The 18,597-nt window shown below is 46.8% G+C and overlaps 1 protein-coding gene across 1 annotated transcript in view; it reads right to left on the bottom strand.

Moving 5' to 3' along the window:
- CDH23 (cadherin related 23) overlaps positions 1–18,597 on the bottom strand; it is a 2,828,172-nt gene that overhangs the window by 533,207 nt on the left and 2,276,368 nt on the right. The gene's annotated exons all lie outside the window — the stretch shown is intronic.

Genomic DNA, 18,597 nt, shown 5'->3' with positions numbered 1-18,597 from the left:
GTGCTACACTGTCAATATCCACAGCAAACAATGCCAATATGCACAGCAGATACATGTTTCAAGGCCTACCCACTTCATCAAGGCTTTAGATTCACACAATTATTTCCGTATCATCCATTCACTATGCGTTCATATTCTGAAAGCACCATTATTAAGTGGTAATAATCGTGGTGGCGTCAAATTGTAATTTTAGCATTGCAACAGGGATACAATGATCACAATAATACTGTTTCACCCAATTAATAATCTAATGAAGATATGGAATTGAGTTATCTTCCACACAATTATAGAGTATCCCCCCCATCTTGGGCAACAGAAAAAGTCTTGCATCCAATTCCGGAAAGTCACCCATATCAGAAAAAAATGGGTGACTGCTAATTTGCCAACAAGACTATATCTGATGCTCGTGATGAAAGGGGTAGCTTTAGAATTGCGTGTGAAATATCTCAATTATTTATCTTCATTAGATACATAATTGGCTCGAATATCATTGTGATTATAGATTGTGCAAGTTCATTAGAACACTTTTTGCCGCCCTCAGTACAGAGTAGACTACAGGACTTATCTCAAAAAGATCTGGTGAACTCACCTCTGTACTTTTCAGTATGCCTCATTGCCAGACTGGTTGGTCTGAGACATCCCTAGGGTTTCAAATTCCAAAGGGAAATTCGTTTGGCAAATCTCTATTTTTGAGTAGCAAAATGAAGGAAAATCATCTTTTCCACTCTCCTGAAGGTGAAATGTAAACAAGCATTGGAAATGCAATAGGTCTCACAGTAGTAAAGTTTGAGCTATAGGTGTTATTTATTTTTTTGTTTTTTATTTATGTGTTGTTTTTTCTAAATAGCGAAATTAATAGCTTTCTTCTTTACAAAGCCAATAGTTATAATTTTTGTAAATGTGACACCTCTAGCATTTGTAAAGCAACATGTTTTGTATTAACGGGACTTATATGTGACTTATATGTATTGAAATAAAAAAAATCAATGGCTTTAAAAAAAAATTAATAATTAATACGTAAATAAAATGGATTTTATTTTATATTGCCAATAGCTTAAAGTTTATTAAATATATTTAGTTTAAGATGCTGTGGTTGCGCTGAGTGAGGGTGAGTGAGGGTGAGGGTGAGTGAGGGTGAGGGTGAGTGAGGGGTTGAGGGTGAGGGGTTGAGGGTGAGTGAGGGTGGGTGAGGGGTTGAGGGTGAGTGAGGGTGGGTGAGGGTGAGTAAGGGTGAGTGAGGGTGAGTGACGGTGAGTGAGGGTGAGTGAGGGTGAGTGAGGGTGAGTGAGGGTGAGTGAGGGTGAGTGAGGGTGGGTGAGGGTGAGTGAGGGTGAGTGAGGGTGAGTGAGGGTGAGTGAGGGTGAGTGAGGGTGAGGGGTTGAGGGTGAGGGGTTGAGGGTGAGTGAGGGTGAGGGGTTGAGGGTGAGTGAGGATGAGTGAGAGTGAGGGGTTGAGGGTGAGGGGTTGAGGGTGAGTGAGGGTGAGGGGTTGAGGGTGAGTGAGGGTGAGTGAGGGTGAGGGTGAGTGAGGGTGAGGGATTGAGGGTGAGGGGTTGAGGGTGAGTGAGGGCGAGGGTGAGTGAGGGTGAGTGAGGGTGAGGGGTTGAGGGTGAGTGAGGGTGAGCGTGAGTGAGGATGAGGTGTTGAGGGTGAGTGAGGGTGAGTGAGGGTGAGGGGTTGAGGGGTTGAGGGTGAGTGAGGGTGAGTGAGGGTGAGGGTTTGAGGGTGAGTGAGGGTGAGGGGTTGAGGGTGAGTGAGGGTGAGGGTGAGTGAGGGTGAGGGGTTGAGGGTGAGTGAGGATGAGTGAGGGGTTGAGGGTGAGGGGTTGAGGGTGAGTGAGGGTGAGGGGTTGAGGGTGAGTGAGGGTGAGTGAGGGTGAGGGTGAGTGAGGGTGAGTGAGGGTGGGGGGTTGAGGGTGAGTGAGGGTGAGTGAGGGTGGGTGAGGGTGAGTGAGGGTGAGGGGTTGAGGGTGAGTGAGGGTGAGTGGTTGATGGTGAGTGAGGGTGAGGGGTTGAGGGTGAGTGAGGGTGAGGGGTTGAGGGTGAGTGAGGGTGAGGGGGTGAGGGGTTGAGGGTGAGTGAGGGTGAGGGGTTGAGGGTGAGGGGTTGAGGGTGAGTGAGGGTGAGGGGGTGAGGGTGAGTGAGGGTGAGTGAGGGTGAGTGAGGGAGGGTGAGGGGTCGAGGGGGAGGGGTCGAGGGGGAGGGGTTGAGGGTGAGTGAGGGTGAGGGGTTGAGGGTGAGGGGTTGAGGGTGAGTGAGGGTGAGGGGTTGAGGGTAAGTGAGGGTGAGGGGTTGAGGGTGAGTGAGGGTGAGGGGTTGAGGGTGAGTGAGGGTGAGGATGAGTGAGAGTGAGGGTGAGTGAGGGGTTGAGGGTGAGGGGTTGAGGGTGAGTGAGGGTGAGGTGTTGAGGGTGAGTGAGGGTGAGGGTGAGGGGTTGAGGGTGAGGGGTTGAGGGTGAGTGAGGGGTTGAGGGTGAGGGGTTGAGGGTGAGTGAGGGTGAGGGTGAGTGAGGGTGAGGGGTTGAGGGTGAGTGAGGGTGAGTGAGGGTGAGTGAGGGTGAGGGTGAGGTGTTGAGGGGGAGGGGTCGAGAGTGAGGGTGAGTGAGGGTGAGGGGTTGAGGGTGAATGAGGGTGAGGGGTTGAGGGTGAGTGAGGGTGAGGGGTTGAGGGTGAGTGAGGGTGAGGGTGAGTGAGGGTGAGGGTGAGGGTGAGTGAGGGTGAAGGGTGGCCAACATCGCTATCCTCGTTAAACCAGTTGGCTCATCAGTGTTTGTCAACAGTGCGCCTTGTTGAGTAAACAGAAAGAGATCGACGCCGGTTCGATAATGCCACAGCTCTGTGCTAACAAAAATGCGGAAAAAATAAGCATTTAAATCATTGGCAAATTCAGTAAGCAGAAAGAGATCGACGCCGGTTTGATAATGCCACAGCTCTGTGCTAACAAAAATGCGGAAAAAAGTAAGCATTTAAATCATTGCCAAATTCTACGGAAATTGATTGCAAATGGAAGCAGCTCTGCTTGCAAATCCTCCCTCCGTCGCCCAGGCTGCTGGACTGGAATTGCAGCAGCTAGAAGTGAGGAAGAAAAAAACAAGCAGCAGAGCACGGCGTCAGTGTTGGCATTGATGGGGGGTAGGGGGGAAGTGGGGATTTAAAAAAAAATGCGACACGGCGGGCAGGGGAGGGGGCGGAGCGGGTAAAATAAACAAACAAGACGGAGGGAAGAGAGGGGAGGGGCCGAGGAGAAATGCGACACGGCGGGAAGGGGAGGGCGCGGAGCGGGTAAAATAAACAAACAAGACGGAGGGAAGAGAGGGGAGGGGGGAGGAGAAATGCGACACGGCGGGAAGGGGAGGGGGCGGAGCGGGTAAAACAAGACGGACGTGCACGCGCTTTTAAGCTCAATGCGCATGCGCATTGAGCTTAAAAGTCACGGGCACTGCAAGGAATCGCCACGATTCCTTGCAGTGGATAAAGAGTGGATAAGCCCCCATAGTCTCGCTTGCTCGATGCGCATGCGCATCGACAGGCGAGACCTAAAAAGATTTTTTGAGGCAGGCTAGTTCCAAAACATCCACTGAAAGCTTTTAACACACGGGTGAGCACCAGACTGCTTACATGGGTAGAAACTCTTCTGGTTGTTAATAACGTTTAGAGTGTATTTTTACATTTGATTAAACGTGAATGCATTGACATACTATTGCTTTTAAATGAATTCTCTACAATGTGTAGTAATGCAGTTTCCTGCTATGTGTAACTAGGTCACAAATTAGGTACAAATGCAATCTATTTTATAATGGAAACCATCTCTTTCACCCATGTTCTGTTTTCCCCTTCCCGCTTGCAAAAACTGCAGCACATAGTAAAGCTGAGGTGTACAGGTTTATTTCTACAGCTATTGTTGTACCGCCTCGTTGAACTTCCCTAGCTCATAACAACCTACATTACCAAGACCCTTCCTTTGGTTCACTGTGGCATATTCATTCATATAACACATAATTGTTAATGTATTCAGTTTTGTTCTAGCATCTCTCTGTGACATTACTAGAGAGGGTGCCGAATAATTATTCATGTAGTGGGACAGTGCTTAGGTGTTAAGGCAATATAACATTTATTTTTCATGTACTCCGATTTGCTGATGAATTCAAGCATTTTCTTACAGCACAGTGAGTCTGTGGATTCTGTTATTCAATATTTTAAAATATTGTATAAAACCCCTAAAATTTGTGGGTGAGCCAGGAGCCTTTCCTGTTCTACTAGGAAGGCTACCTGTATCTGTTGTTCTTCCGATTTCGTTGTTTACTTGGGACTTTTAACAATTACTGATCTTGATTTCTCTATATCACTTTTACATTGAGAGCCTTCATGGCATTAATTCTGTACCGCCTACCTCTGAATTTCTAATAAAACTGTTTAACTTTTATTTGACCTAGAACTCAGTTATTGAGTGGGCCCATTTACTTAATATTATTTTTTGTAATTCTGATTTTTTGAGAGTTGCCTTAACACGGCGACACATTGCCTCATGAAATTTGAGGATTAACACCATCTCTGATCCAGTGAAATGCACTCATACTGAGTGAGGTAAATCTGGGTGTGTCAAAAATGTTGGGGAACCTGCATCCACAAAGCCTGAGCAACCTTTGGCCATTGAACTCAGAAAATAGGCAGGAGGACCTGCAATATGTGGAATAAAGTACTGACTGCCATAAATGCTATGTGGCCAGATGGGCATGCAGGAGAACTTAGCACAAGTCCTGTTTTTCTGCTTATTTGAAAGCTAGACGTAAATGGATTGTACATTTGGGCAGGAAACTGGGTGTTAGGAGATATATTGATATGTTACATATCCTAAAAACAGACAACACACATCTTATTGTTTTTGGAGTTTCCAGATTTTTATTGGCCATTAACTATATAAGATTGAAGAAGGGTTTGAAATTCTAAGTAGAATCCTGCATTAGAGTACATAAGCATATTAATTGCGCATTGCAGGATCAACTCACAGACTATTTTTATTGAATATGGTATTTAATATTTTATACTGAATTTTGATATTAGTTTTTATCCTTTTTATTGATATTGTGATAAATACAAAAGGGGCACAAGTATTTCTGTGAAAATGTCATCATGATATATATGCACTTTATAATTCCAAATGATGTACTGTATCCAGAATTTACTTGTTATGTTATGTGTATTTCTTGCACTGTTTGCACTTTTAAACTGGAACCGCATATTTGCACAAATGTAATGATTCACAAATCTCACAAATCATTTTCTCAAGGACTATTGTACTGGACTGAAACGATGTAATTATAGTATAGTATTGTTTGCTCTTTTATGATTCTATGATTCTAATAAAGATGCTTTTGAATGCAATAAGGCTATTACAGGTCACTGAAGAGTTCCACAACCACATAGAGGAACAAGGCGAAAGGCGTAGTTCCTTTATAAGGTTGCGGAACTTCAAGGTGACTTGCAATATCCTTCTAATGTACAGCAGTGGGGTACTTTATTCCTTAATACATGGTCACACCATCACCTTTCCCCTAAACCACATAAATCTGTAGCTCTTTCAAATAGAATATAAATCGAATCTTCAGTGCACAATTAAACCCATTAAAAAGCTATATGATATTTGTAGCCAAAAGATGTTAGAAACAGTTCAATACAAGTTCGTTTAAAAAAAAGTTGTAATAGAAACATGCAGACATTTCTATAATTACTCATTGTATGCCAAATTTAAACATGTTGCTATAAATATCTACTTTTTACTTGCCACTGTACAGCTAGAAAAACAGGGCAAAAGAAAGAAAAACAAGATTTGTTTTTGTCCTTTAAACAGCCGCTTTATTAATGCTCCTTTACCTGACCTGCCTGCCCCTTAGCTGTTGGCTCTGTGATGTCAGAACCAGAATGTAGTAAGTTATTAAAGTTGAGTTCTGACTTTATTTCTTCATAACCAGTGACTGGGTGCATCACAAGTCGCCAATTATAAGGAATTTATAGACTGGTTTTTAGACAGGGATTGCAGCATCCCATCTATTATAGATTAATACATAACAACTAGCCCTTATTGGCAAGCAAAAATTAGCACAAAGATGCACACCATAGGCCCTCATCTGTATTCAGAAAATTGTGTTTTGAGAGTGATCTGATCTGTGGCATCTGTCTACGATCACAAATTAAAATATCATCCGTTGTGTTCACCATAATAGGACAAGGTTCAACAGTAGTTTACGAGTTATTCACAATTCTTTATAAGGTGTAAATGTTCTTGACATGAAAAGTAGTAGGTACCACGGAACAGGGATTTCCAGCAGTGCATTTATTTTTGACACCTCTGATTGTTTATTGTTCCTTTTTTCAGAGGAGTACTAGTCTGGGTGTGTAGGTACCAGATCCAGTACAACATTCTTCCTTCATAGAGACCTTAGAAAATAAATAAAAAAAAGAATGTTGATATTTGGGCTTTATGCAGCTGATACAGAAACAAACTCTTCACTCCCACAACAGACTATCCTGGTTCTGAGACCATTATTCTGGAGGACTGGGCCAGAGCCAGATCGACTCCAGTATTAAGTTGCCCTGTAAGGTCTGATACACTGGCCTGAGTACCCTCCTGTGTAACCATAACAACCTTAAAATATGTGAAAAGGTGATTTGATGCTGGGACACCACATCGACCCTGTGGGAGAGCTGCTCCTGTTTGCTTGCCTGCTTTTCTGGCCACTTCGCCACCACGCCTCGCGGCCCCCGCTCCGCGGGAGCCGCTCGTAGGCGAGAGACCTTGATCCAGTCCTGGTTTTGCCACGTGCTTTGGGCACCAACGTCCCTTCAGGAAACCACAGCCTGACTGCAAGCCCAGAGGCGGGACTGCGAGGACCAGCGTGCTCAGCGGCGCTGATCGGCCGCAGCTGGTCCTCTTCCCGCCCCCTCCACCATCAAAACACCGTGGTGTGAGTGCTGCTGCCTGGGACACCACATCGACCCTGTGGGAGAGCTGCTCCTGTTTGCTTGCCTGCTTTTCTGGCCACTTCGCCACCACGCCTCGCGGCCCCCGCTCCGCGGGAGCCGCTCGTAGGCGAGAGACCTTGATCCAGTCCTGGTTTTACCACGTGCTTTGGGCACCAACGTCACTTCAGGAAACCACAGCCTGACTGCAAGCCCAGCGGCGGGACTGCGAGGACCAGCGTGCTCCGCGGCGCTGATCAGCCGCAGCTGGTCCTCTTCCCGCCCCCTCCATCATCAAAACACCGTGGTGTGAGTGCTGCTGCCTGGGACACCACATCGACCCTGTGGGAGAGCTGCTCCTGTTTGCTTGCCTGCTTTTCTGGCCACTTCGCCACCACGCCTCGCGCCCCCGCTCCGCGGGTGCCGCTCGTAGGCGACAGACCTTGATCCAGTCCTGGTTTTGCCACGTGCTTTGGGCACCAACGTCCCTTCAGGAAACCACAGCCTGACTGCAAGCCCAGAGGCGGGACTGCGAGGACCAGCGTGCTCAGCGGCGCTGATCGGCCGCAGCTGGTCCTCTTCCCGCCCCCTCCACCTCTTCGTTTCCCTGATATTCAGTGATAGCAACGCGCACGCGGGACGCGCGCGGGACAAAGCCCGGGGCTAAGACCGGGCAAAGAGCGGGCCGTTTTAGGCCGTTAGAGGCAGTTAGAGACTGGACTGGGCCACCCTATTTGACTCCTCAATTACACTCTTCACCTTGCATCCATTATGGCAATACGTGAGTTTAGAGACAGAGCAGCCAAATCTAAACTAAAAAATGGTACCTTGGACGATTTTATCACCAGGACCCACACTGCCATCGATAACGAAATAACTAAGATGCAACACAGGGTTTCAGTAGAACTCGAAGCTGCTAGAAGACTGTCAGCTGAGCTAACTGCCGCCAAAAAATCCTCTCTAGGTCCTATTGCTTGGGCGAAAACACCAGAGCGCACGCCCGGCTCCACACCCACCCTGATTGTCACAAATGCCGTTATCCATGTAGCACAAGCAGATAGTAATTCTCCCCCACAGGGGGAATCCCCACAAAACCCCACTCCTTCTCCAAATTCTCATCTGGGTGCAATTGTAGAACAAAAGAAGGGAACGGAGGAGGGCTTACCATCCAAAGCCGAACCCACCCCTGCCTCACCTGTAAAAGGTAGTAATTCACCCAAATCACAAAAGCACCCACACAATAAAAGGAAGCGTAACCCCACCTCGGCATACTCAAGGAAAAAGGCTAAAGTGGCCAAGGCGCAGTTACCAACAAAGGCACCTCCCCTTGCTACGCTGCCATCACCCAAATCCTCTCCCCTGGTAACATGCCCAGAAAATACTCCCTCTCACACAATAGTCATTCAAGAAAATAATGACCTCATCATAGAAAGCGACACTGTAGGAACCCCGCTCTGTACCATTAAAGGGAAGGACGTTGAATTTCTCACTGTTGTCTGGGAAACACTCAAAAAACTACTTTCCCCACTAGAAAAGAGATTCACACACATAGAAACACAGCTACTGGAAATAGAAAAAAGCATACTAAATCTGGCAACCATCACCATGCAGAACCCTAAATTTACATGCTCAAATGGACCCCTGCCACCAGCAGCACCTTCTGATCCTACGACTCATGTTGCTGTAAACTCGCGCCCCCCCCCCAAGGTCAAGTCATCAGGAACCATCAATACACTTCCGCCTTCCCACCCGGTTGCAACCTCTTCCTCTGCTAGTGTTAGCGTTACACCTAAGGTCAAACCAACACCTAAACCCCGAACCAAGGTAGAAACCCATAATCCTCCTAGTAGGGCAATGTCAAATACCATGCAATCGGGGGCTGTATCCCTCCCGCCACCCCCCCTAGCTACATCTGGCCAAAGAGTACCTGCCCCGACTGACCATCATAATCCGAGGCAAAATGACCAGAATACAAACCCTCTAACATCGCAGAGAGCCAGCACCAGCTTCATATGATCAAGGGGATTTGTAGATCTTCCCCCTGAGGTTAGCCCCTATGTTGTCGTGCTGACCGGGGTAACCGAATTGACGTACAACCAGCAGGAAAACTTTGCCTCCCTTAAGAATAAAGTGATCCACTGGTTGGACGCCAATAAACCAATACCCAACCACCTAAGGAGCAAAATCCTTATGGTACGGAGGGTACCCTGGGTAGGGACCACACAAAAGTCCACCTGCGGAGACTGTGTGATTGTCTCCTTTGAGGATTCTAACACTGCTCACGCCATTTACTCATGGATCAACCATAGTTCAACCGCCTCAATAAGAGCAAGACCACTCACCTTTTTCTATCCACCATGTCCCCCTCCAGCCCAGGGGGGGAATTGGAGTAGGATACAGGCGAGGAACCACACATGGGGAGTACAACGCAACTGGTGGGCAGATACACTTGGAGGATGGAACGGGGTCCCGGTGTCCAATAGATATGGATGTCTTGAGGAAGTGGACTGACTTCTACACTCAACAACTACCGAACCCCCTTCACCCACCCCAAACTGCGCCCACATTCAGCCTATGGGCGACGCACTAACCATTAGTGTTCTAAATACACACATGGTCGGTCAATCTTTTCCATCAACACCAGCCCACATAATTACAAACGATCAAAGAGTAGGGGTAGGTAGGCAAGTCACATGCTCATCCAAGGGTGTAACTATTGATTCCCACTTGAGGCTGGAACATAATCCCCCTATCTCACATAGCCTCAAATAAAATAGCGCCCTATTGGACGCCCCCCCCTCCCAACCAATGTGGGAAACCTGTAGCACAAGAGCGCTTCGTGATACCTGACACTAGAAGCACACCAGAGGCTCCGGGCATAATTTCCATTCTGTCCTGGAATGTGGCAGGGCTAGCCAATAAAGTAGACACCCCTGACTGGACAGACCTAGTAGAGGGCTATGACATATGTCTCTTACAAGAGACATGGGCTAGAGAACAATTCAGCCGCCAGGGATTCGCTATCTTTAACACTGAAGCGAAATGGGGAGGAAAGGGCCGACCCTCAGGAGGACTTTCGACCTGGGTTGGGTCCCATTTGGCCTGTAGGGCCACACAGCTGGAAACCAACTCCTGTGACTTCCAGTGTGTCTCTCTTGATTGGCCATGCGGAGGGAAGCTCGTATTGATAAACATATACTCAAGGCCAGTGGGGGTTGCAGCAACTTCGGGTCCAGTGGAAGATTTAGCACAGTTCCTCGACACACAAAATTTCTCTTCCCCTCTAATCATAGGTGGAGACTTCAATCAGCAATACGAACCACTTCCTGACTACCTAGAGGGCATATCCAGCGAGGAGGATGACCTATAGGACATTCCTACCCTGACAGATCCAGTGACTAAGGCATGTTCCCCTCTTGCCATTCAGATAATGTCCCTTACTCTCAGCCACTCGCTGAGGGCGTGTAATGGTCGGACTGAGGGTGATATCCCGCCAAAAAATACCTTTAATAGACCGGGCTATGAGTCACGGATTGATTATATAATGGTTCCAACCAGGGATTGGAGAAGGGTGAAAGACTTTAAAGTCATCCCTAGATGCGATAGTGATCATAATCTGCTCTCACTAAAATTCGAGATCCCTGGCCGGCAAACAGATAAGGTTGACACTAATGCACCATCACAGCCCGACCTTGTGCTATCCAGCAATAGGCGCAGAATCAAATGGGCCAAATTGCTGGAAAACCACAACAACATTGAGAGACTCTATGCACTAGTCGCCCCCGTCCTGGAAAAAGTTGAGTGCTGCATGAACCATTCAGCCAGCGAATCCGAGACCAAAACCACAGATAGTTTGGATACTCAGGCACAATTGGCTGTTCTTGGTAACATCCATTCGGACTTATGCTCTAATCTTGCAGAGGTACTGAATCCAGTTGCCAGGCCTCACAAGCCCAAACAGAGAAGAGCGACTTGGTTCAATGCCTCTTGCAGGGAAGCAAAAATCCTACTCTTGGAATCACTCAAAGCACGAGACACTTTAAACACAATAAGGGAGAGACGAGCAGCCTACAAATCTGCCCTCCACACTGCAAAAAAAGATTGGGACGAGGAGAATTGGACAAAAATCACAGCTGCCCTCGCTTGCCGAGACTCACGGACCTTTTGGCAAATTGTTAGGCACGGTTCGGCCGAACCACTTGCAGCAGTTGAGGCCAACATAGCACCATCTGTCTGGGAGGAGCATTTTAAAAATCTATACCATCCACATAGCAGTGACAGTGGGAGAAGTGAACTTGCAGGAGTGTCCCCCAAAATCAAAAATAGTGCAACTGCCATGGAGAGTTTCAGCATAAAAAATAGTGTAATTACCATGGATAGTTTCACCATAAAGGAAGTCACCCTGGCAATTTCCTCCCTGCCTGCAGGTAAGGCGCCGGGCCTAGACAGGCTTCCAGGCGATCTTTACAAGCATGAACCTAAAGTCTGGGCTCCCTATCTTGGGGTATTATTCAATTCCATTTTGAAAGGTCTGCCAATCCCTTCCACCTGGCCAGGGGCCGAAATAGTGCCAATTTTCAAAAAGGGGTCCCCCCTCCTCCCTGCAAACTATAGGCCAATAAGCCTAATTGATGTATCCCAGAAACTTTTTTCCAAGCTTTTGTTAAATCGCTTGCATGAGTGGATCAGGGACTTCAACATTCTTAGCCCCTTTCAAGCAGGCTTCAGGGAGAAGGTCTCCACGGTGGACCAGGTCTTTCGTCTTGTCCTCATACAACGGAAAACAGTGCAGTTGGAGGGTGGCAGCCTCTACACTGTATTTGTGGACCTGAGGGCAGCGTTCGACCTGGTCCCGAGGAACAAGCTGTGGGAGGTCCTTGACAAACTGGGGGTCCCCGAAGGTCTTTTGAACATGATAATCCGCCTCCACACCACTAATTTTGCCCAGGTTAGATGTGGCAGGATGGGGGAATTGTCTGAGAGGTTCCCCGTTGGCAGGGGGGTCAGACAGGGTTGTGTGCTCGCACCAACCCTGTTCTGCCTCTATGTCAACGGGGTAATCTCCCACTTAGCGGGTGTACCAAATTCTGACGCCCCAAAATTGGCTGCTGAGAGGGTCCCAGCTATTATGTTTGCCGACGACACACTGCTACTATCTAAGTCGGCAAAAGGCATCCAGCGAATCCTTGATGGCTTTGTGGACTTCTGTGAGGCCCATGGATTAGAAATTAACGCCACCAAGACGAAATTCATGGTCCTCAACCCCCCACAGAAATTTCACTTTAGTCCAAGCATTGCACATATCAAGCTGGAAAGAGTAAAAACCTTCGAATACCTGGGAATTGTACTAAATGATAAATTCACCTGGAGCTCACACCTGGAGAAAGCTGCACTCAAACTGACACAGCATTCGGGAGGCATAATGAAGCTCTTGGCAAGTAACAAATCCTCAATCAGGCCGATTGGCCCCCATTACAGATATACAAATCCCAGGCCAAGGGGGCTGTCATCTATGGATCTGAACTTTGGGGCCATGAGAAAACATCAAAGCTGCTGAAGGTGGAAAATAAATTCATTTGTAACCTTGTTGGGCTACCACCGAGCACCCCCCTTGTCCCCCTCAGGATGGACCTAGGCCTATGCCCGCTTGATGAGGATCTGGCTCTACGCCCACTGGCCTTCTGGCGTAGAATATGGACAACTCCAGAATTGGCCAGTTACAGGGAAGGACTCCGGGAGGTTCTTGCCACTCCAGGTGCTGGAAAATTAAATGGCTCAATTCTATCAAAACAGAATTGGAGGCCCTGGGTCTCTCAACAATGTGGTCTGACCCCCAGAACACGTGCCATATCCTCTCTAAAAAGGATCTAGCCAGGTCATACCGAGAAAGCAAACTTATCCTGATACTCAACCACCAACATCTTGGGTCCTTGACAGCTTCCTTTTTGTCCCACAAGTTGAATTACAACATGGAACCAACTTTGGATAAAATGTATCCCTCCTTTTTAAGGAAACTATACCTTCAGTGGAGACATGGATCACTCCCTAGCAGAACTCTCACAACCAAACGGGGTCATGATTCAAGTAGTACCTGTCCAGCATGCAGAATTTCGGATGAAAGTGAGCTCCACATCCTTTTCTTCTGTCCAGCTTACCGAGAGATCCGAAGGTACTGGATTGTTCCCCTATGCAGGAATCTGGGATTCAAGAAGTGTTTGGCCGCTTTTAGAGTCTTAAAAACTGATTTGTCAGACCATATTGTGTTTGCTATGGCCAAGTACTTGGGCGCCCTCTGGTCTATCAGAAGGAAATGTGTCAAAACACAGACTTGAGTGCGGACTTGTGTTTAGTATATAAGGATTTCTTTTAGTAACGTTTTATGAATTTTACAATTCGCTGTATAAATCATTTAAATGAATTGTTTTTATATAATTGTCTTTTATGGTAAATTTTTACCGAAATAAAGATTTTTTTGAATTGAATTGATTTGATGCTGTAGGCTGTTCACCCTTGCAGCTAAATTCTTACATACTTGGATCTGCTGGTGTATTGTCAGGCCCCATGGAAGGCCACCTCATTCTATGGGTGGCTCAATCTCCCACAACAGATGGTGCTAGTTTGAGACCACTAACTACGGGTTGTTCTGATAGTGGGTCCAAGCTATCGCCATTTTGAATATAGGGATTCCATGTACTTATGTGTGATCATTCAAATATTTGCTTGCACACTGTCTATGGACATCAGCTAAGGATTGAGACTTGTACAATTGCCTTAGCTTTCATGTACTTCTGCCTTTCAACTCATTTGCACACCACACTAGTAATATGAGTGGAATATGACTCTAATCTTGACTAATTACTAATACATAAGCATTTTACTTTAATCAAAATTGCACCTTAAATAGATTAGGGTTGTGTGGGCTCACCACCTCTACCAGACGTCTGCTGCTTTCAAAAAGGTCATGGAAGAAAAATGCTAGTTGTCACTCATACAGTATGGTCTACAAGTGTATTATGTGTTGGTGACATATGTCAACACAAAAATGCAAGCTATGTCTGTGTTCCTAAAACTGCTGAACAAATTAAGTATTTAAAATCTTCCTCACACCAGTACTGATTAATATGTAATAGCATATATATAGATATAGATATATATATAAATATAGTATACATAACACATACTGCAACTATGAAATCTTTATTTGCTTTAGTGCAACCCCTCTTAGAAATTATACTTTTATCAGAGTATAAAAAAAGAAATATAACTTATTCAGCCCTGTCAAGCAGGAACCATCATTCTAGACAGGGTCAGCTAGATACACAATAAAATAACATGTGCTCACACTCTAGTAGCTTGGTCCAGAGCAGTCAGGGTTATCCACACAGGTAATATGTAAAATATTTGTGCAACACACACTCACAGTAACACAATGAATATACCACAAAAAGACTCCACACATGTTTAGAAAAATAGAGAATATTTATCTAAGTAAAATAAGACGACAAAAATCTATAAAGTAGAAGTCAGTTTTTTGCCATCTCTGAGATTCAAACTCAGATCCCCAGCTCCTGAGTCTGCAGCCCAGATCATTGCGCCACATCCTCTCCCACATCCTCTACAATAAACAGGAGCCTCCAATCCCTGTATTGAAAACTCTCTCTAATTGTTTTATAATAAATGGGATTATGCAATCCCTGTATAAAAATCAATCTCTAATTTTTTCATTATTGGCAACTTGCGACGCACCTAGTCGCCGATAATATAGTAATGAGGTCAGACCTCAGCTGTAATAAGCTTATTATATTTGAGTTCTGACATCACAATACCTGCTTCAAGAGCCATCAGCCAACAGGAGAGATAGTTAAGGGCACAAAGCATAATTAAAGCAGTTGTTTAAAGATATTGATGACAACATGTTTTTTTTTGCACTACTTGGGTAATGAAAGAAAATTTTTAATCTTTCTGCTTGTCTCTACTCCACCTTTGTTTTAAAAACTGACTTGTATTAAACTGCTTGTTATCACACTTTATGTACTATAGATATTTTTGAAAGTGACTTGCATTAAACTGCATAAACAAACTGGTTGTATATTGGGATATCTACGTTTTCACTATGGATTTCACATTTGTTTCGCATATTAGCAACCATACTTGTTTGTATAAGGAACAAGAGGCCAATGACTTCATGTTTTTAGGCGGAAGGATAATGGTGTTAAAATGTATTATAAGAAATAAAATACCCTCTACCATGCATTAAAAGTTGCATGACATTGTAAAGGTCATGTTTGACCTCATTCTTCTATGTGGTATGTAAAACACAGCCAACCCTTATAAGTACAGATCTCGAACCAGGGTAACAATTAATGAGTAGAACATGGGCTTCCGGGGGACTCATTTGTGAACAGGTTAATTCTCCGCGCGAAAACCTGCATCCAACACAATGAATTGAAGAGTTGTAATAGCGATGCACAGTGAATTCATTTGAGCGTTGTGGTCTCTGTGATCCAGAAAGCTGATATGTGGACACAGTTTGTTTTGAGTTGACGAGATACAGCTTGCATTCTGATCAGTCATCTACTTGGCCCTGGTGTTGGAAGAGAAAGGCGGGGCCGTCATCGGCCCCGCTGCAAGTATGGCGGGGCACAGGCCCCTCCCCCCTCGCCTGCTCTCCACGGGGGGGCGCGCCCCACCGCGTCATCATGACGCAGTGAGCGCGCCTCATCATGGATTGGCCCAAAGGGGATCCCAAGTGACCTGGAAGCGATTGAAGCGCTGGAGTCGGCCTATTTTACCCGCGCTCCCAGGTCTACCCCACCCAATCTCTAGGAGGCTGTAATCTTTTTCTTTGCTTACTTTTTTCAGGTCGGGCAGAAGAGGCCCAGTGGCCGGACAATTCGTCTTAAGTTGGGAGAGAGAGCACGGAGGACGGCGGCCGGCTTGTTTGTTCATTTTTCTATCTCCTCTGCAGGTCCTGTTGTGACATGCGTCGGAGAGCGGAGCCAGCGTTTTCTCTTTTGTTCCCCGGAAGCAGAGGCTGCTGCCGTATTGTATGCGGACTATGAAAGTGAGCGGGGCACCTCAGGATTAAGTTAGGCACTCGCACGCGCCTCCAGGTACCGGGGGGATTTGGGTGTGCTGCGGGAGGAAGGCTGATTGCCTTTGTTGAGCGGTTTGCGTGATTCTTTAATTAGGGATAACTCTCACCCCGCAGCACCGCTGGTGGGCCGTTTTGCCGTTTGGATGCTGCCCTGATCACCAGGGTTTAAGCCCACTCACCTCCAGTTCCTGTTGGATATTACCGTGTTAGTCCTGCATTGTGCTTATATGCACCTAATTTTGTTCAGCTTTAGTTCAGCCCCAAGCGTGCCTATCGTCATTTGTAGGGGTGGGCCCATTCGTAGCATAAAGCAGGCACAGTCTCTGTAGCACTATGGTTGCTACTTAGGTGAAGTAGCTGCTGCAAAATGTTCTCCCTGTTTTAATATGTACTTTGTGTCAGGAATCACATGAAGTTTATGTCTAGAGAATTGGCTTCCAATTTTCTGCAATAACGTTGACATCCTGTGATTCTGGGCAAATCACTAAATCTCCCCAGTGCCTACAATACCATTGTGAGTAAAACAAGGAGGGGGGGGGGGGTAATTTAAAAAGAGTGCATAGAGCACCAGGAAGAGTTGGAAAGGGGGTTCATCACTTAGAAAAATAATTGTGTTGCACCAAGGAGTGCACTAAGTGACTAACATTACTGTATGCTTTATATGAAAGGTGTTCAGTTTTTGTGTGCCCAGAGCATATGGTAACCTGTGAATTTTCATTATAGGAGTGCACTCAGGGTACTCATCACGCTAGCTCAGCGAGAGGCGACACAGAGGACATCGCTTTTAGGGGTCACAGACAGGCCTGCACTTCACTGCTTCAGTGGGCCGCTGGGCTAGAGTTTACTCACCCAACACCCAGGCTAGCTGGTGTGGTGCGGTCCCAGTTAAATGGTGCTTTTAGCCAGTTTGTGGACCCCTAACGTACACAGGTAAGGACCTGGACAGGTCCCTTATAGGTAACAGTTAACATTGCTTTCACAGTGTTATTGATTATCAGTACATAAGTTACCTTGCAGTTGTTGTCCCAGGAGCTATGGCCAGTAAACGTGGAGCGAAGCGTTCCCGTATGGAACACATGTTTGAGGCAATGATGAGCAGGATGGCGACAATGGATAGAAGATGGGGAAAGGTAGAGCAAATGGGGCAGAGCCTTGTTGAGCTCAAACAAAGAGTAGATGGGCAGAGTGGGTCAACAGGCAGGCCTAAGCGAACAATAGTGCCCCCAAAACCCAAGGGGGAATTGGACCCGCTCCCCAGGCGGGCAAGACCCAGGGAGGGGAAGAATCAAGAACCCACACCAAGGCAGCCCTTAAGGGAGATTCCTCCAGGGGAGGGTCCCTCAGGAGTTCCAATGACACCGGTGATCCCTACACCTATACCAAAGATCCGGGAAAGTGTCCCTTTGGTTCCCACTCCTACCCCGCTTGTGCCTGCACCAAGTCTGGTGCCCTTGGCATCAATCCAGGTGGTCCCAGCGGTAATCCCTGTGGTGCTGGCACCTAGCCCTGCATCATTCACGGTGGTCCCTGTTCTGAATCCAGTGGCCCCCAAACCTGTCCAAGCACCAGCAGGGGTTAATCAGGTACCACAGGAGCTAGTGGCTCAGATAGCGGCAGTGCTCCCTTGGTTAGGAAGGGGGGGAATGCTACCGTCTTCCGTGGGAGTAAAAGAAGTAGGGGAGGACCCGTAAGCGGAGGCACAGAGGATGGTGGTGAAGATTATTGCTGCCCCAAGTGGGGTGCCTGGTGAAGGGCCAGGTACTTTCATTCTACCCGAACCAGCGGTACCGGAGCGCGGCACGGGAAAAGACAAGATGGCGGAGCCAGCGGGAGCTAGGGCAATAGGTAAGGAAGTATTATTGCCATCGCTGGGCATGGGTGTGCTATCCAGTGGGAGGGACTATCTGGCTAGGCATGTAACACGGGAGGTGAAGGAATTGATATGGTCTGGTGCTTACATTAATATGTTCTTCTTGCTTGTAGATAACAGGGAAATTGAGTATGCCAAGAAGCAGAAGGATTGGATGCTCCCTAGTGAATGGTATGTTGAAATGTTGAGATTCAGGGTGGAGGAGACTTTGAACAACTGGATTAGGGCTTTCTCTGTGTTGATGGCTATAATAGCTGAACTTTCGCCTAATCTGCAAGCAGAAATGGCGTGTTATTAGAGCAGGGTTACTATGACTCATGATAAATATGGAGGTGTAGGTTGGAAGGAATACAACATGAATTTCAGGAAGGCTAAGGAATTTGACCCATCACTTACCTGGGACTGGGTTGACTCAATCTCGTGGTTTGATCAGTTTGGCCCAGGACAGCCGGGCAATGCAGTGCAAAACTGGAGCAGGGGTCACATTTCCCAAGCGCCTCAGCTCTTTGGGCCATCATAAACCGGGGACACGGCCCCTAGTCCGGGGAGCGGTGGGGGACGGAAAGGGGTATGCTGGGATTTTAATAGACAGACATGGACCAGGGCCCAAGGCACTTGTAAATTCAGCCATGCATGCTCCATATGTAATCACCCCTCTCACCCAGAATCAAAATGC

Source organism: Lissotriton vulgaris, chromosome 5 (assembly GCF_964263255.1).
Source record: "Lissotriton vulgaris chromosome 5, aLisVul1.2, whole genome shotgun sequence".
In the NCBI taxonomy this organism is placed as follows: Eukaryota; Metazoa; Chordata; class Amphibia; order Caudata; family Salamandridae; genus Lissotriton; species Lissotriton vulgaris.
This window is presented reverse-complemented; position numbering and strand designations above follow the sequence as displayed.